Here is a 20,962-nt window from a genome sequence, read left to right on the forward strand (position 1 = left end):
AAAAATATTTTTGAATTATAGAATGTTAAGGAGCTATTTTAACCTCTATTTTGAAACATTTCTTATTCGTTCTCTACTTGTATTGACCTTACCGTGATGTTATTATAGCCTTCCTCAATAAATGAGCTAACACAAATATTTTTTCAAATTGGACTAGTAGTTCCTGAGATTAGCGCGTTCAAACAAACAAACTCTTCAGCTTTATAATATTAGTATAGATAACAGTCGTTTATTGAATGATTTCCCGTCCACCGTTCTCCGACAGCCGATAGATACCTCTTAATGACCCCGCTTATTAATGTTTCCGTTATTTACACTCCTGAAACGAAATATCTAAATTTGCGTCCGACTTCAAAATGCATGAATGAGCATCGAATTATCTATATATTAATACGTGAAGCAAAAACTTTGTATCCCTTTTTATGAAAATTGCGCGGACGGAGGAGTATGAAATTTTCCACACTTATAGAGAATACAGAGAAGAAGTGTACAATGCTAATATTTTTTTTAAATAATGCATAAAAGATACATTAAATCAATAAATAAAACATTACACACACTACATGCCATGTATTTGACGCACACACGCATGCATACTATTTATTGTCAAACTTTTGCTTTTGACGTCTGTTGTCAAATTGAGATTAAATATTGTTTGTCTTTGTTAATATTTTTTATAGTGTAGTCTTGGCGAAATTTGTGATTATAGAAGTATAAAATACAATCATAATAGTGTACAAACTTACAATTCCAATTAATTATAGTCGAATTTCGCCTACTGCGGGACCTCTAATTACGTTTACGAAATGATTATAGATCAGCTATAATTTTCTAAAGGTATGATAGTCAAACTATATCACTACATAGTATAAAACAAAGTCGCTTTCTCTGTCCCTATATCCCTATGTATGCTTAAATCTTTAAAACTACGCAACGGATTTCAATGCGGTTTTTTTTTAATAGATAGAGTGTTTGAAGAGGAAGGTTTATATGTATAATAACATCCACTAAATAGTGGAGAAATCAATAATAAATTACAGTTTCCGAAGCGAAGCGAGGGCGGGTCGCTAGTATAATATATATGCACCAATCGCTAGGGGTCATCAGGAGTCCGATGCCACATCATGAATACGCATAAACGACTCCAACAAAGATATTCCCATTACATTAACATACTTCATTCCATTGTAATCGTCGTGGAAGTAATCAACATTTAAAACGAAAATTCAAATGTCTTGGATGCGCGTAGATTCCAGAGCGGTATCTAGTTGCGAATCTTGTATGAGAACGCTCACGCCAATTCCAGCGGTGCGCGTCGATGCTAAGAATGCGGTCACCGGCGTCCGCTGGCTGTTACATCCACTAATATTATGCCAGCCTGGTACTTTGCGCGGTTTTTTTTTTCCTACCTAAGCTGATAACCTTGAGAGGCTATTTCAGCGTAACCTTAATTAATAGGTGAGCTCACGGGGCTCAAGCCGGAGTGATGCTAACACTGACCCTAGCAAGAGCAGTGCTTCGCAGAATCTACCGCCAGATCGGAAACGTGACCTACTGAGAAGATCCGGCGAGAAACTCAGTGGGATGTGTCTATGGGTTAATTCGCTCGTCGAGCCCTTCGTCGCAAGCTACGGGTTCGACGAGGACGGTGACCGGTGCTTGTGGGTACCTAAAAGCACCGTTAATGGATCGGGAAAATCCGTAATGACGTGTTTTGGGCGACGTCGACTGTTTACCATTTGTTTTGGGCGACGTCGACTGTTTACTATTCGGACTACAGGATCGGGTATGAGCGCGGATAACAAAAACATAACAATCTCATTTTTCAGGTAAACGGAAAAGGAAATGACATCTGAAATTGTAATGATAAAAAAAAACTGCCATTATACATCGTACAACACTAGTTCAAGTTAATTGATAGTTTAAGGTTTAATTAAAAACGCTTCGACGACAAGGTTAAAGGAACCATAGAACGTTAACAATAGTTTTTGCGTTGGAAACAATAGTTAGGAAATTACAAAATAATGTTGCGTGTTTAGTGATTTAAAAAAAAAAACCCCGATTTAGTTGATCTTGTGATTGCACAACATAAAGTGAGGCCATTTGAAGCTGTATCGTATCCCGTGGTAGCGGATTGTTCTATGTAAAACAATATTAATATTACAATAGTATTGCAAAAAAAAAAAAATATGTGTCCGACAAACGGATATCTATCGAGTAACAATCAGAACTAATTGGTGTTTTGTACTACGGATGGCGAACAATAGCTCAAAATTAGCTTTAGAGTTTTCATTGAATTGCAAAATTTCATTAACCATTCAAATGATTATTTTATTTGTGTGAGAGTTATATTTGGTTTACTGAAAACGAGGTATAGTATACCTAATTATAAAGTATATGAATATATATGAATAATTAATGATTTATACAAACAAAAATAGTTGAAGTTGATTATATATTTGTACTAAAATCCCATGAAACAAGTACCGAAAGGAGCGAACAACAAAAATATTGAAACGTTTGTCTGACTTTTTGTTTCATCTAATCTACCAAAACGTCTGGGCCGGTGTTAATAAGACTTCCTCTAGAAGATAGCCGATATTACAGGGAGTTGCTTAGGGTTCCGCGCAGAAATAAAATCCCATTAAATTGTAAACCATATCAGATAGTAATGTCCGACAAAGCCAGACCAAAGCGTGACCCGGTATACGACTATGATATTCAGAAAAAATAACTGATACATAAACTGGCCTTTTAATTTTGACTAGATACAGGGAGCGGTACATATGGCGCAGAACCGAACCGAGTGGAGAAGATTGACATACAGTCACGATCCTCAGCATTGAGGGAACGACCAGAAAGAGAAAGAGAGATCGGCAAATGTTTCCACATCTCAAACAATTGTCCCGTTCAAATCGCAAATTTTCAACGGCGCGAAATAAAACCTACTCGTAACGTTATTCAGGTTAAATCTGAATACGAATAAAACAGAATAGTATCATGTGACGGACACATTCTACAACCACAACAAACTTAGAGCTGGCTTCTCGCGTTACAAAGGCGACACGTTTTTGCGTCTAAAGATACAATATTTTTGTTTCGTATCGCGTGAATATTGAATTACGAGCTAGGAAATCTATATATTAACACGTGAAGCAAAAACTTTGTATCCCTTTTTACGAAAATTGCACGGACGGAGGAGTATGAAATTTTTCACACTTATAGAGAATATAGAGAAGGAGTGCAGAATGCTAATAAATTTTTTAAATTATGCATAAAATATAGATTAAATCAATAAAAAAAAAACATTACACGCACTACCATGTATTTGACACAGCACACATATATAAATACGATAAATACCTACCCTTGGTTTATTGTCAAACTTTTGTTATTGTTTAAAGTCTGTGGTCAAATTGAAAATAGGTTAATATTGTTTATCTTTAATATTATTTGTCTATAGTGTAGTTTTGGCGAAATCTGTAATTATAGAAGTATCTATCTTTGACAATAGAACCATGATAATGTTCAAACTTATAAGTAATTTCAATTCATTATAGTCGAATTTCGACTAGTGCAGGACCACTAGTTGTAATAAAACGAACAGCGTTAAATGATATTCGTTGTAATTGCAACGTTGGATATGTTCGCCTCTCACCGCGATGTCAGAAGGAAATATACAAACAGTCGATATCCAATGTCCGTTTCGTAAGAATGAGGAAACGACTTGGGCGTTTCACAAGAAACAGGTCGCTTTGATATTATGTGCAGTCGTTTTAATAACACAAATAAAGCAGATAATAAAGATACTGTTAAAATGAATGAATGAATGAATGAATGTTAGAGGAAGTCTGAAAGTGGCACCTGTGACAGAGAAGCTGAGAAGTGCGCGTTTGGGATGGTATGGACATGTGATTAGACGAAATGAAAATGAGGTTGGTAAGAAAATGCTAACTATGAATGTGGAAGGATATAGAGGAAGAGGTAGACCTAAGAAGAAATGGGTGGATTGCGTGAAAGACGATATGGGTAAGAGGGGAGTGAGCGAAGGAATGGTATATGATAGAAGAGTATGGAAGGAGAAAACATGTTGCGCCGACCCCAGGTGACTGGGAGAAGGGCAGGATAATTATGAAAGATACTGTTAAAAACGCAGTCGTATCGAATAGTACTCAATGAAACAAATCTAATGAGACCACAATCGATGAGTTGGATAATAAAATCAAAAATCCTAACAAGGTTCATTACTAGAACGATGGTGTCATATTTTAATGGTACGTCAAAATTTAAGCTAACGGTTCCAATAAAATCACTCCTACGTATAAGAGTGAAGTTAATAGAAAGTGCGTGATTGATGACGATGCTTTAGTAGAGAGGTTCAACACAGAGCATGTCTTACATGTACAGGTAGGTACATTGATAAAGTATTTTTTGAGCCACATCCACGTATTGCAATTAGTCGGCAATCTACACGGTTAACGATTGGCGAGCGGTTGTATTTAAACTGTCCGCAATTAAGTTCTAAAAGATAATAGTTCAGTACGATTACTTAATTGTGTATTATATCGTAAAACTTTCTTTTACTACCATTAAGTAGAGTATCATCTAACAGTAAATAGCAGTATTTACTTTAAATATTCAGCAGAGCTTATTGGAACATAAGGCATTAACCCTGAGGTATAACTTATAAGAACGCGAAAATTACTAATAAGAAAAAATTATCTAAAATGCCCATTTCAGGAAATCGACTTGTTTGTTGACAGACTCACAAAAATCTGTTTCATATATTTGTGATAAATAATAATGGAGGATATTTAAATTTAAGACTAATAAAAGATTAATAATGGAAGGTAACTATTGATCCCTTAATTATTACAAAACTCTATGCAAAAGTTTCTAAGATATCATTCAGTTGTTTTCCTCCCACACACGTTCGATACACAAGCGGAAATTTTCTTTTATTTATTCATCTAATACCCAAATTCAAAATGGTGTTAAGTGGTTACTGGAGCCCATAGACATCTACAACGTAAATGCGCCACACACCTTGAGATAAAGTTCTAAGGTCTCAGTATAGTCACAACGGCTGCCCCACCCTTCAAACCGAAACGCATTACTGCTTCACGGCAGAAATAGGCGGGGCAGTGGTACCTACCCGTGCGGACTCACAAGAGGTTCCTACCACCAGTAAGAAGTTAGAAGTAAGAAGAACCAGTAAGAATATTCCTAACTCATATTAGAAGGTTCATGATGACGTTTATGTTGCCAATTTGTTTAGGACGTGACAAACAGCACGATCGCAGTACAGACTAGGCCAAGGTTTATTTCCCACGAATTCGTTATTCCCCACGTCCGTGATCTCTTGTTTTCCTAATCATCGAGGAAGATGTTTTCATGGCCACATTAGTTTTGAGTCACATTATAGTAAGAATCTCAGATTTTTGTATTCAATTGATTATTAATAAATCTTATTATATACATTACACAGTTATTGTCAAGAGACACAAACCAGATAAAACAGTCATATTGTTAACACTTAAATCTCGGAATTTAGTTACGCGATTTTAGTTTTTTATTCAGCAGATTTACATACGTATTAACATTTCTATGTTAAATCTATTTTAATAAAGCCGTAACAAGTCAAGTACCCACATCTCCTGATAGACAGACAAAAATTAATAGGTACTCCCTTTTTATAATAATTTAAAACTGTTATAGTTTCGTGGTATTCGCAAAGGTCATCTGGAATGGTTTTAATCACTTCACACTAATCCTTTGTAACGTGTTTCTTGTTTTATACAAGTTTTATAACAAAAAAAGTACGCTCTGTGTATTAGTGTAGATATATTCACGTATTTAGATACGTATACGTAGATATATTCACGTATTTAGACACGTATACGTAGATATATTCATATTTTACGTAAGCTTACATAACGTAACGACGATGATCCGTTGTTTAATAGTATTGCAGACGTCAGGCCCATGTTACGAGGCATCTTAATTATGTGTTAAGACTACCTTTAAAGTTTCCTGTTCTAAGCTCATAATAAATATAGTTTATCGCGCTAGCTAAACTCTGCTTCTACAGCATTTATTTTTTATATATATAGATATCTATTTACAAACAATATTTAGTAATAATTAAGTCTATTAAAGTACAAATAATTTTATGTAGTTAGATAAACGGCTATTTGAATCATTTTTTTATCATTATTATACATACATATATTTTATAATCAGTTGTCTTTTGAAACAGCATAATAAATATGTTCACGAAAATCGCAAATAAGATACCAGATGACCTCGACCGATGTTTCGATTTAAACAAGAACATGTTTTAGATATTCAATACTTATATATATTATAAACACAGCATTAATCACGTTATTATCATACGAGTTTGAGATCATAATATTGAAACAATGTAACCGCCATATTTTGGGTTTTTCCCGAACAAAAAGCAAAATAAGAAACAAAGTTTGCATAATACAAACAGTACCGGAGACAACACGGAATCATAATGATGTATGTCGGATTCGGCACTTAATCGTAGTCATCATCAGCCTGCGGCAGTCCACTGCTGGACATAGGCCTCCCCCAAAGCTCGTCGCTGAGCCTGATCTTAATCGTAAGACATCTCGGAATGCATGTGATGCACTAAGTGTTATCACTGCCATAATTTTTATAGTATAGTACTTATATTATCATACTTAACAAATAATCTCATAGTTTTTAACCTCGATTCTTCCTCTTCGCTCCTCAAGGTTATTTCGATGTGACGGACAAAACTACAATAAAGAACTCTGTAAACAACTCCATAGTCACGGTGATCAAATAAATAAAAAACAGCTGTTAAATTGAAAAGGAAACTGAAATTAAATCAGTTACAAAATTAATTGCGAATCCCGAAGATTCACGAAGCGATTCCGCTGAGTGACGTCACGCACCGTCTAACATCAATTTTTTTTTGCTATCCGAATCGTAAACAACTTACTGTTATGTAATTATCGTAATCAAAATCGTTTCCTGGTTAATGATAAGAGTTCAAACATTTACAAGCATTATAACACGACAAAAATAAAGAGGGATTTAGACAAAAAATGTACTAGAATGACTTGCACGATATTAAAAAAAAAAAGGCCAAGATGATCAAGTAATGGAACGATGATATAACAAACGTTAGCAAACATCAGGACAAGATGGAGATAGTTTTATTAGGAGCTCTAAGAAACACATTTATTTTGTCGAGGGATAAATCGATGTCCCTAACTAAGGCGATTAAAATTATTTGATAGTGATAACGGTCAAGATATATGCATCTTTTAGAGATAGCAATCAAGACTTTGCATAATAATCCCTTGTTGTTTGGCAATGTAACTCACTATAAAGCATTGGATATTACATAACCAAGCGGTGGATACATACATAGGTATAGAAGTTCCTACTTCTTTTGTATTTTATCTTGTATATTTTTAGTATTTATTTGTATTTAATCGTATGTAAGTTTATCTTATATGGTATTTATTTTTCACATGTGTATATAAGTATATATTTTTATGTAAGTTTATTAAGATATAGCACCGTCCAGTTCACTTATTCCTCTCCTTGCAAGGTTGCCTGAAAGAGATCGCTTTTAGCGATAAGGCCGCCAATTTATATCACCGACTTTTATTTGTTTTATTAGTTTACTCTGTACATAATATGGTGTTAAATAAAGAGTTATATTATTATAGAAGATACAGGGAAAATACTAACGTAGATGGATTTACAGGCATTATATTATACCTATATTAGGCATTATAGCCCTTAATAGTGAATGCCGAATTTACTTACACTAGAGCACGAAGCGGCACTGTGAATCGAAATTATATATTCGATAGTATTAAATCACGCCCCTTCCTTTACTTTGGACCAGGAGTACAACGTCGAATCGCAGGCGGGAGGAAAGATGGACCAACTTACACGTATAGATTGTTAGATCTCTTTATATGGCATGTAGGTGTTGATTCGAAGACCTCTTCCTAGTGAGCCAGGTTTGACCCACCGTTTAGTTTAATGGTAGGCAGCGGCTTGGCTCTGCCCCTGGCATTGCTGAAGTCCATGAGCGACGGTGACCACTTACCATCAGGTGGGCCGTATGCTCGTCTGCCTACAAAGGCATAAAAACAAGTCTTGTGATATCAAAAGGCAATATCACTGTCTCCAAATCATTGTTATTTATAAAACATTTTACCCATTGAAGTCGAATGAAAGCTTATTTAAAAAAAATATCTATTGTTTAATTTGGCGCCGCGTACGGTTTAGCCGCCTATACATCTGCCAGCATATAAGCCAACAAAATTATATGTGCACAAAAAGTTATTTTTCAAAGCGTTGGCTTATGATCACCATAGAAGTACCTACCTTGAGATTTGTGAAAAATAACAAACTTCAAAACACAAAAAGTTTACGATCGTAACCAGTATGTATAGTGGTTTTTGCTTAAGAGCCGTAGCTAAAAAAAATATGTTACTTAGTAGAGTAAATAAACTTTTATATGCAACCAAAATAAAAGACAAGCAAAATAAAATTACAATTTAATGCAATGTGAATTATAAATTGCAAATATTTACACGAAGTCAATGCTTTGAATAAAGGATTTTAGACTTCAAACAATCAGACGACCAATATTAAAGGAAAAAGATACAAGTAAAATAAATTAATCACTCGAACATATGATATTTCATAATAACGTTGCGGTAACTTACAATATTAAAGTTGCATTTATTTATATTTTAATATTTAATTAATTTAAGATAGGTTTGTTACTTTAAGTTTTTGTTGTTTTTCTTGATAAACCTGGACGAATGTAATAATTGCAAAACAATTTAACTAATCAGTAAATTTGAAGACCAGCAAAAATTAAATATACTATTCGACTTGAACTATTTTCTGTGTAAATTTAGATTTTTCTCACAATAAGATGGCTAATAAAACAAAGAATAGTAATTTTAATAACTTTAGAATCTATATGTGAGCAAGGAAAAATATAGAAGATTCATAATTGCAGTCCAAGCAGTTTAAGGAATGTTAGTTATGACGACGCTTGCAGCTGAAAGTAAGTATTGTACTTTTTGACGAAGCATGTTGCCGATAACTCTATTTCTCTAATCTGACGAAGCATGTTGCGGATAATAACATGTACTTTTAGGTTAGGAATATTGTGTTCTTTTTTTATAATAAATACATACATAATCATCAAAATCGTTTAAGGAACAACATCTTCAGTCTCCTTATCGAAACTTCAACGAAAGAACCGAGAACGCGAGTCAATAGAACAAGGTCTTCTCCAGATTTAAAAGACGACCTCATTGACAAAAGTACTCCTTGAATAACGCGCTAACAGACACTTCGGTCAGAAAACAATTACATTTATTTGCATAACAAGCCGTTCGTAATTGTTTTAAGGTCACTAGAAATGCAGTTAAACCATACAATTTTAGTCGTCGTGGAATAACATCGTGTAATAAAAATCAAACCCGCAAAATTATAATTTGCGTAATTACTACTGGTAGGACCTCTTGTGAGTCCGCGCGGGTAGGTACCACCACCCCGCCTATTTATGCCGTGGAGCAGTAATGCGTTTCGGTTTGAAACTGGTGGGGCAGCCGTTGTAACTATACACTGATACCTTAGAACTTATATCTCAAGTTGGGTGGCGTATTTACTTTGTAGATGTGTATGGGCTCCGGTAACCACTTAAGACCATATGGGCTGTGAGCTCGTCCACCCATCAAAGCAATAAAAAAAAAAAATGAAAATTACAAAGGACCGAGCGTCTTCTTAAAGCAATCGATATGCAAACTTGTTAGTAAGCGTTCCCAAAATAACTAAAGTCAAAGGCGAACAAACAAATGCCGAAATGGCTTCGTGTTTTGATCGCATCGAAGCGAGATCAATGTCCAATGCCACGTTCGAGCTCTTTTTCATTTAAGTTTTGTTTTCGTTGAGGAATTAAAATTCGTTCGTAGGTACACTTGGCACTTGCACGGAGTTACGGAGATGGTACGTGAGAGACGTAGGACCGACCAATGGCGAGCGCACACGTCCCTGCGTGGCGGTATGTACTCTCGGACTAAGTCATGTGAGCTCCTGGCGCCGCGGGCGGCCCTGACCTTCACCTGTGCACGGCGCATTCAACGAATCACTCTCTACACTCACTATTTACGGAGCGCCGTAACCGGCAACGCAACAGATACATCATTGAGTTCGAACGGGAAACTAAGCTAGGGAACACCTACCTCCGTTAGAACACAATGCGCTGCGAACAAAGCGTCGAAAGGAATTCTAAATCCATAACAATGAGACGAATGACCGACGTATTTTGATTCACAAATGAATTAAAAAAGAAATTTGTTCTGAGATGGGTGAACGATCTCACAGCCCGCCTGGTGTTAAGTGGTTACTTAAGCCCATAGACATGTACAACGTAAATGCGCCACCCACCTCGAGATATAAGTTCTAAGGTCTTAAGTATAGTCATAACGGCTTTTTTTTTTTTTTTTTTTTCTCGGGCCGGGGGCCGAACCTCCTACGAGGTCCCCGCGCCTAGGGGGCGCGCGGGGTATGTGAGACTCAACGATCTGCAGGTGTTGAGAGCAGATCGCGGGCCCAAGGATTTTAGGGCCCACCCACTAAACGACTCCCCTGCACTCTTACACCCGACGTCCGATCTCCGTCCGGGGTCAGAACCCGTTCAGAGTAGGGGGGTTCCCGCGGTCAACACTACAACCAGACACGCGGCGCCACCCCGAGGACGCCCGACCGACGGGTCGTCGAGGCGATAGTCGACGACCAACGACGTCAGTCTCCGCGGTACGGCGGCCGGTAGTAGATTCATTCGCGAAACAATTGCTCTTGAGTTGATAGGTCTCCTTCGGAGGCGCTCGGGCAGTTGTTAGCAAATCCCGCCCCTCTTGGCTGAGCCTTTGCTCGCCCACCTGTCCTGGTGAAACTGGAAAGGCCTTCGGGCCACCAGTAAATAAATAAATAAAAAAAAAAACGGCTGCCCCGGCCCCGGCTGCGGCTAAAGATCAAGTACGTCATCCAACCTAAAACGTATTTTTGTTAAAACCCAAAGATATTTACTGACCGACGTATGATAAAAAGCAAGGCCATAAAAGCTATGACGGCAGCGATGAGATGAAACGAATAGTTATGATTAAAGTTGCGAGCGCAGGCAATTATGCATGTTGAATACCGTCGGATACTTCCGCGCTTCGTTAGCGGGCTTCTAACGAACATTAGCGGCCGAGAAAGTAGTCTCGCACATGTTATAAATGTCAGCGAGCTGGTTTGCGGCGCGGCTGCAGTAATCAAAGCGGACGTGGATCTGACAGTCTCCGTTGGCAAGGCCGACTGGACTTGACCGATCAAGGTCACAAGCGTAAAACATAACAGACACTTTTATTTATAAAACTAATGTCATCAAATCAAACTGATACGATATTAAGACTTGCGAATCCTATAGTGTAACAACCGGATAGTAATTTCATTATTAATTTTATTTCTATTTTTAAAAAGCAGAAAATTGAGCAGTCATGATTTGAGGCCGTCAGCGCAAAAGTAGCCTAAGTTTATCATAGTTAGTATGCGAATAATGAGGTTTGAATTTACTTTTAGACTGCTTCGTTGGCAAATTATTGCATATAAATTGCATTATCTAAGGACGAATATGAAAATTTGTGAGTTAGGTCACGTTGGTGCTGACGGCCTCAATTGAGATATTACTTCCAATTTAAATCTAACAAGAGCCCTTCGTATCTGGTACAACATGCTTCAAATCAATCGGGCCTAGTTTTCCTTTTAAAGTGATCTAAACTATATAAGTCTCTTTGCCAAGTATAAACATCATACCGACCCTTCGTATTGAAACGGATATCAAAAGAGAAAGCAGTATTGGCATTTCAAAGGAAATGCATTTATCCATTGTACTTGAAACGCCATATACACATTATGCACCGTGAAGTCACGTGAATTGTAAGATCAATCGTGAATATCTTGGCAATGTTCCCCCGTCTTAATATAGTCATAAAGACTTTGTGTAGTAAGTATTGTACTACGCATAATAAAATCCACAACACCGCAACGAAAGCGACTCGTCTGACTGAGCAGACTAATGACGATTACCTTTAAACAAACGTAAAAAAAAAAGAATAGAAACTCCATAACTCGAGTTTCGTGCACGAGAAACATTCACTATGACCGCGACCCAAAAACTTTGCGATAAAAACGTTGAAGTTTCCGATCCAAAGCACAGTTTAGTTACTCTGTCGTGTTCAATTAATTATTATAATTTATATTTTTAATTCCCATAGAATATTCTTCTTTTATTAATTCGAGTTCGCGACAATCCGTCCGTAGATAAGAGAATGCAACTGTGACCGTCACGACACCCAACTATTTTGCTTAGTCAAACCTCCCACCAATTCCTATACCTTTTTTTTCATTGCCAGGACTACTGTTCTCGTGGAACGTTTGACGTCAGGCAGACAGCTAATCTATTAACTGCCGTCCATCATGACATCCTCACTGACACAGACAACAGATCCACGGGTGTTAGATCCCGCTAAGTAGACCTGGCTCAAAAGGCCAAAAAGACCCTAAAGTTAAACAAGGTCTTACGACTTAAGATTTATGTTGCAATTTTTAGGACAGGGATAAGAAAGTAAACTTAATGAACTATATTAACCCTAAAACTATGTGCAAGAATAGCCATGTCAATAGCATGGTCAGCTATAGACTAAATTATTGGAAACCTAAAACAAATTGTGTATTGTTTAATTTATAGTCTACTTACGAAGTAAGTGTGGCATCATAGATCTTTGACGAATTAACTTAGTTCAACGAAGTTTCAAATATAAATGGAAGTAGTTTTACAGCCCTCGTAGTCCAAAGATATTTAGCTGCCTCTCTCTTGTCAAGAGTTCACCAATATTCACAGTCGGTAACTTGTAGGCTATACGTAAAATGACATTATCAGTGGCCTGTTATCGACATAGGCGGCAGTTTATTTTAGGTTATTTTTTCCAGTACTGTGTAAAAATTATAAGCAGATTTAAACTGAAATTTGTATGTTCAAGGTGTGTAAAAATGGACCGTGAAACATTTCCACTTGTATCTACATTCGTTCTGTGAGGAGCTTTATATCGTTTTTATATCAATTGTTTAAGTGTTATCTCTCGAAGTGGGGCACAACTGGGCTTGTGTAGATAATGATTAGACACGCGGCATACACGTTTTAAATTACTTTTATATTTTTATTAATAATATGTCATCAATTTTAATGATAATGGAAATGGTAAAAACATAGACAGGCGCAAGTGACAAGAGGAGAATTGGTAAACTAACGCAAGATGGTCAAATCCTCCTTTGTACCATAACCACCAACTGGCTTGATGTGGCAAAAACAGAGAGTTATGGTAAGATCTAGAAGAGACCTTTACCCAAAAGGGGCTTGACAAAATAAATTTTTGAGTGACTAAAAAATAAAAGGGTTCTCTGTTCAACTGTTTCTTTTTGTATGTGTTAACTCTGAGCTGATTTCTAGATAAACCGATTCTGAAAGCTGGTGCTCCTCAGGTAATCAATCACATTTAAATTTGATTAAGATCTGATCAGTAGATTATTTTCGGGTTATCCTTAATAATGCATATTTAATTGTAACATCTGGCTTTGGAATGAGCTCCCCACTACGATGTTTCCCAAGCGCAAAGATATGTCCTTATTCAAACGAGGCTTGTGGAGAGTACTTAACGGTAGGCAGCGGCTTGGCTCTGCCCCTGCTGCTCTGCTGACGTCTATGAACGACAGTAACCACTCATTGTCAGGTGCGCCGTATGCACGTCGGTCCTCAAGGACAAAAAAATTATTTCGAGTACATTTATTATATATTCATACTGTTTAAGTTTGTTTCCTTTTTATTTATTTTGTATCATTACTTAGTATGTAATCTTAATATTACATATTACATATATCTTTATTGTATTTCTTTTAGGTACAGAATAAATGCGTGTATTTATGTCATTTATTTATTTATATTATTGCTTATCAGTCAGTTTGAAAAGAACGCTACTGAAATTATTTACATTAGGTATTTTACATGGAATTGATTGTATTCATAAATTTTACATAATACAAGAATATGTCAACTTTGTAAATTAAACATATAATGTAATTTTACTTGAACTTGTTCTCAATACAAAGTAGATTCTGTGTCATTACTCTGTTTTTAATTTTTAGAGACTACAGTATCTGATTTTTTCAATGTTTTTTATTGCTTATTTGGGTGGACGAGCTCACAGCCCACCTGGTGTTTACTGAAGTGATTACTGAAGCCCATAGACATCTACAACGTAAATGCGCCACCTACCTTGAGAGTACACTCAAGTGTAGTTACAACGGCTGACCCACCCTTAAAACCGAAACGCATTACTGCTTCACGGCAGAAATGGGCAGGGTGGTGGTACCTACCCGCACGGACTCACAATACGTCCTACCACCAGTAATAGATTGATAGACATGTGTACAATATTTCGTATCAGAGTTAACGTTGCAAATTGCGAACTCTTTAATAAGATAGGCAAATAAGTTCACGGCCTAAGTGATGTTAAGCGATGACCGGAACCTATAAAGTTGTCAGCTTACTCTTGTTGTCCCTTTCCAGTGTCATGTAAGATATCTTCGTAATTGGACCGGGAAACTTATTATTGGATTGTTATTCTCATTCCAATGTATTCTCGATTTGGCAATAATTTCACTATAAAAAATGCATTTCGATCATTGTACCTAATAGTGAAATTAAGCAAAAAGGAAAAACTCAAAAACATTCTCATATCATCATCTACAAACAGATAAGAATAAAATGTGATGTTCTTTTTTTAAATACATAAACGCGTATTTAAAAAAAAACGCAATATCCTGGTTGTTTCTGCAAAGAAGTATTTAATAATAAGTTCCTGTTTGAAGAACAAGGCATCCGTTAATACAACAACGCAATTTGAATCTTCAATATCGCGTCACAAGTTGAGTTGGGGAAGGCAGCGGTTTGGCTCTGTCCCTAACATTGCTGAAGTCCATGGGCGACGGTAACCACTCACTATTAGGTGGGCCGTATGCTCGTCAGCATACACGGGCAATAAACAAAAAAAAATTGAAGTTGTGAATGTCTACGGGCTCCCGTGCTTATCTTGTTTTCCATTTCATTGGACAGTGAAAGTTTCCTCTGATAATCAAATCGGCGGTATTAGGCCACGTGTCGTGGATGCGGCGTACGATAACGATTTTCCAAGAAGACAGCTGGGACTTGCGGACCTGCGCACTAAATGCGAGCCACGTGTTTAATTACGTCTACGGTGAAAGTGAAATTTTACTACGTCCTAACCTATATACCCTATTAAAACCATTAAAAAAATAATATACACCTCGCCAAATTTTACGGTTGTCTGCTTAAGTCTCATTGCAATTGGAAATGGATCTTATAAGAGTTATTTGCGTATAAGCGTAATAAAATTTTATCGAATAACCTAAGAACAATGTCGAATAGAACGCATTAAAATCGATCCATTATCCACCCACTCGTTTGGGAGACATAGCTACAGAGACAAAAGCCCAGTTAAACCTTTCATTTAAATGTCAATCACATTCCAACCGCGGGCTTTAATCGGAAATATCATATCCAATTTTTGACTTGAAGAAAAAAATATCTATATATTAATACGTGAAGCAAAAACTTCATACCCCTTTTTACGAAAATTGCGCGGACAGAGGAGTATGATATTTCCTACAGTTACAGAGAATATAGAGAAGGAGTGCAGAATGTTAATATTTTTTTTAAATTATGCCTAAATAATACATTAAATCAGTAAAAAAACATTATACACACTACCCTGTCTTTGACAAATACAACACACGCATGCATACTATTTGACTATTGTCAAACTTTTCTTATTACTTAAAGTCTGTGGTCAAATTGGGAATAGATTAAATAATGTTTGTCTTTATTATAATAATATTTGTCTTGGCGAAATCTGTGATCTTTCTTTGACAATAGCATCATAATGGTATACAAACTTACAATTTCAATTAATTATAGTCGAATTTCGACTACTGTGGGACCACTAGTATTATTTAAAACGACAAAAATCTAATCATAGTTTCTTTAACAACTCATAATCTAAACTATATTTGTAAAAGAGCATCTGTCTGTCAACGAAGCATTAAATATGCACAAATATTAGCTACGACAGAAAAATAAAACTGTATAATATCTTTCCATTGATAGAATCTACTACTACAATGAGTTTCCGTTCGGATCGTGAGAGAGAAAGTCGTAGTGTCGGCGTGAGTAGGACCCGGTGTTCCCAGAGTGCAATGTCATGATCTGAGCGAGACATGCGCAGACGGTGGGATAGCGCCACGTGGCAACTATCCATTGCATAACCTCCTGCCCGGTGCGGTCCTAACCTTCTAAGCATCATCGGCCGTTCGAGAAAGTTACGATACCAATGGAATCCTTTTAAAATACTATTATTTAGTTCATAAATTATTAGAGCAGGTAAGGTAAATACTACAAAGTTTTACTTGCTTGGGTTCCATAAAGGATTTGAGTAGTAAAGTAATGTCTGTGACATACTATATTTTAATTAGATTAATTGAGATTCCTTGCGTGTTTGCCAACAATTAGCATGTTGTTGTCATTATTATTGCACAGGTAAACGAACCATGTTCATCGAGATCAGACGTAAATGTACGAGGTAAATGGAGTATGTGTATATTAAAAACCACATTTTTACACACACACGTTCAAAAAAAGTTTGAGAATCATCTAAATATTTAAAACTAGTTTGAAATGGTTTGTTTTGTATCAATTTGGCTAATTTCGTTTCTCTATCTTACGGTATTGAGTACTAGGCGCACATAAATTTCAGAAGATGTTATATGTGAATTCCGCAGACAGATTGAACTAATATACCGTGGTAGGCCATGCGGCCATGTTGCAATGACGCTGCGCACACATTAGAATTCTTGGACGGATACGACCCGACTTGTGTAAATTAACGTGGAATGACCAAGGATTTTTACTCTAGTACAATACGAAATACAAAAATACAATCAGTCTTAAAAACTCAATCCCGTTTTCGTAACAACTATTTAGATAAACTTAGAATGAAGTGTTGATTCAAATAATCCATTGGTGGTACCAAACCAATTAGCCAACGATTTCTTAAGCTCGTGACCTCGGACGAAATCGTACATTGAATTTGAACAAAGCGATATCTACATTCGATGCGGTTTAAGAATTTGAATTATTCCATATTATATACTTAAACTAAGAAAATATTGTTTATATATTTCGGATCAAACTATACTTATCCGCGTCTGTTCGCAATTTATTTTAAAATGCTACATCAATTACTGAAACCGAAATGTATTTAAAGTTATTCCGATAAACAACTACAGAAAATGACTCGTTGAAATGGATGCGACTATAAGCCCGCCATAGTGTAACGTGGACGCCACGAGTGCGCCATCAACTATCTGCCTCTATTTCATTAGATTTTTTTTAGTTATAAAGTTAACTTAAACAGAACACTGTTTACACTCTCGCAATACTATAACACTGTAGTAGATCGTGACGTAATTTCCTCAAGCACCATATTATTATGAAGCCATGTGCCGAACACGTCGGCGCGCCAACGATTGCCATATTAGAAATTCCAGAGCAGACCTTATAAAACTTTTGTTTCCCGTTTTCACTCTACAAAATAATCCATTTACGTTTGTCGGAAACTTCGCGTAGCCACAAATATGCGAAATGGATTTCGATAAGAGCGCGGGTGTAGTATATATCCATATTACGGTGGATGGGTAGCAAAGTCGCACGAGACACGCGACCGACGCGCGCGACAGCTGCGGAGCAACTGGAGGCGCGGTAGTACCGCGGGGGGCAGGGGCGTCGAATCGCGAGGGGACACCGGCGGCGTCTCAACCGCGTCTCCAAGCTACTATAATGCAGGCGAACCGAGAATTGTGCAACGTCATCAAACACGCGCGTATACAATATCTGCAAAAAACATCCACACTTTTCGAACACAGTTCGTAGGAATTACTAGTATTTAAAAGAATGTCACAAGCGTCTGGCAATTTAATACTTGAAAATAGTTCTAGGCAATTAAAAATCCAATTGAATCAATTTAATAAAAAATAAACAAATCATTGAAAACAAACACGCGCTTCTATCTAGTGAATCAGTGTATTCAATCTGTCATTGTTTATGAGATAAGATTACTCGTATACTCTACATGTCATCTAAGCAGGAAGGATTAATCGAAAAATGAGTCACGCGGACCGGCATGAAAAAATTATGGGTCATGACCATTGTTCATAATGCATCCTTACATTGTAAAAGGTACTGCAAGCGCTTAAGATTTAAATTCAGGCGGATACAAAGTTTATACCTACTTCCTTTCGGTCCCAAATCGCATGAGGGCTCAGTGCCCAGGACAAAATTACATGAGAAACGAAATGAAGGCAAGGTTCACATGCTTGAATACAGATGTCCTTTTCTGACCATCAATACTTTTTATCTGTCTGCCTGTCGATTTTAATACAACTAAATATGATTTATTAAAATGGTATGTGAAGATAGCGCTCGATCGTAAAGAGGTCAAACGATTCCGAGAGCTTCATATAGTTTTATTTAATACAAACCAGATTAAAAGATCCCACACTACTGACTAAATATTTAGAGCACGTGATTTACTGGTGGTAGGACCTCTTGTGAGTTCGCACGGGTAGGTACCACCGCCACGCCTATTTCTGCCGTGAAGCAGTAATGCGTTTCAGTTTGAAGAGTGGGGCAGCCGTTGTAACTATACTGAGACCTTAGAACTTATATCTCAAGGTGTGTGGCGCGTTTACGTTGTAGATGTCTATGGGTTCGAGTAACCACTTAACACCAGGTGGGCTGTGAGCTCGTCCACAAATCTAAGCAATAAAAAAAAATCCCACAGTGACTGACTAAATATTTAGAGCACGTGATTCTGCTATAGACGTGTTATTGGAAAAGACAGATGGTGCAATTGCCTTAATATCGGATTATAGGATGCTTCAAGGTTATCTTTCCGTATAAGAACATATCTAAGGGTGATGGCAGATAGCAATTCTAAACGCTATATTTTTATACCAACAAACAAAAGCTAAACGAGAATATGTACAATTTATATCAAACGCAAAGATGGAACGAATAGGTTTTGTACCATTGCTTTTATCGCAGAATACCAGATTGCAGTGGCGTGCACGGTTTTAATCACCATAGCGACAAAAGTAACAATGAAAGCGATAACAAAAATATTTACTTTGAAATCGAATGTAAAGGTTTGTATTCACATACACCTACACCAGTTGTTCGAATGAAACATTGACGTCATGTAACACAATCAGTAGCGCTATTGTGAAAGTATAATAATGGAATGTAATTAATAAATCAAACAGATATATCTCGTATTTCTATATTTCAAATATTTTTAAATATCAGAGTCGAAGTTGCCAGTGTTACAAAAGAGAACGAATGTAGAATTGAGATCGTAACTAGGAAGCGAAATAACACCAAATTAAGGTGGGCATTGATAACTGACAAAAATGTTAATCTTTCCAATACAACGCTGAAAACTAAACGATTGCATACGATCACATCCATTACTGGCGAAATCGGAAGTTGATCAGATCAAGGTTGTCACGAAAGAAGCAATGGAAGAGTTCAAATAAATGTAATCGTTCATGAAAGATTCCTCGCGAGTGAAGTGGGCAGTGGCACAGTTAGCCGCCCACGTTCCCGGACCGTTGTCAACAAACAAGCACTACTGAAATACATTTTGAAATGTATTTGTATTTTTTCTTATTGAAATGAGGATATAATCAGACTGGACATTTAAATATAACTACGCAGAGCCGTGGTCGTGAAATGGGTAAATATATAAGAACGGTAACTAAATTTCGGTGTTATTTGATGAACATGTAACTTTATTGTAAAAAAAAGAGTATAGCCCATTACTAGCCACAAATTTTTCCTTTTAGTTCAAATACCATGATAGTAATGTTTTTGTCTTTTGAGGCTATGCACGAACCAAATGGAAGCGCTTGGGTGGTACAAAATTAGATATTTTCGCACAACCAAAAGTATAGCAACAACGAATTCACTAATACGTCTAAGCGATTTGTTTTTATTTTACTAATATCTAAGATTGGTTCAGAATATTTTAGATCAGTCAAAATCGATCAGCACTTATGCAGTCATCTACCTATTGACAGACAACGAGAACTTACTTGCAAATCTTAGAGTTCAGAAGATCTTAACGCCCGATTAGTATTTAAAAAGATACCTCCGCGTCTATTAGCAGTGAGTATACCGTCCATAATCCTATTAACTAACTACTTCATTCATATCTTATGCAGTATTTTTCCCTGGAATTTACACAGAAATGTTATAGATGTAACACATGATATTAATTTACTTTGTGGGTCCGTTATCAAACGAGGGCTATCGGTAGGAAAGGAAACATCACCATTATTCCTTCTCGCTGCTAACCTGAGGGGCTATTCCAGCTACAAACTAGCTGATAGGTGAGCGGCATAAGACTAAATAAAAATGGAATAAAAGCCATAGGCGAACGTAATTCTGTAAAGAAGACTTCATAACGAAACAAGCTTTCTGGGTTATTTGGATCCTTTCTAATAAAATATATGATAAAAATACAATATTCAAAGGTAAATTCGTATCTGCAATCATGAAAAGGGTAGGGCGAGTCGTAACTACAATTTTTATAATTAAATTAAATCAATTTTCTACTTCGATTTCATCGTGTGCATATATATCAGTGTTGAGCCTAAGATTAAGATTAGTTTTATATATTACTCTTTT

The 20,962-nt window shown here is 36.6% G+C and overlaps 1 protein-coding gene across 6 annotated transcripts in view; it reads right to left on the bottom strand.

Annotated features, from left to right (window-relative positions):
* Positions 1-18,069, bottom strand: part of LOC101740354 (myotubularin-related protein 3) — a 70,987-nt gene extending 52,918 nt beyond the window's left edge. For 4 of the 6 annotated variants that reach the window (XM_062673112.1, XM_062673109.1, XM_062673110.1 and 1 more), the window contains exon 1: positions 17,771-18,024. The gene's annotated coding sequence lies outside the window, so the exon portion shown is untranslated. Of the gene's footprint in view, positions 1-17,770 lie in introns of all 6 variants that reach the window. The other 2 variants (XM_038016495.2, XM_062673111.1) reach the window with 1 other exon arrangement.
* Between the last annotated feature and the right edge of the window lie 2,893 nt (positions 18,070-20,962).

The sequence above is a fragment of the Bombyx mori genome, chromosome 16 (assembly GCF_030269925.1).
Source record: "Bombyx mori chromosome 16, ASM3026992v2".
Taxonomy (NCBI): domain Eukaryota; kingdom Metazoa; phylum Arthropoda; class Insecta; order Lepidoptera; family Bombycidae; genus Bombyx; species Bombyx mori.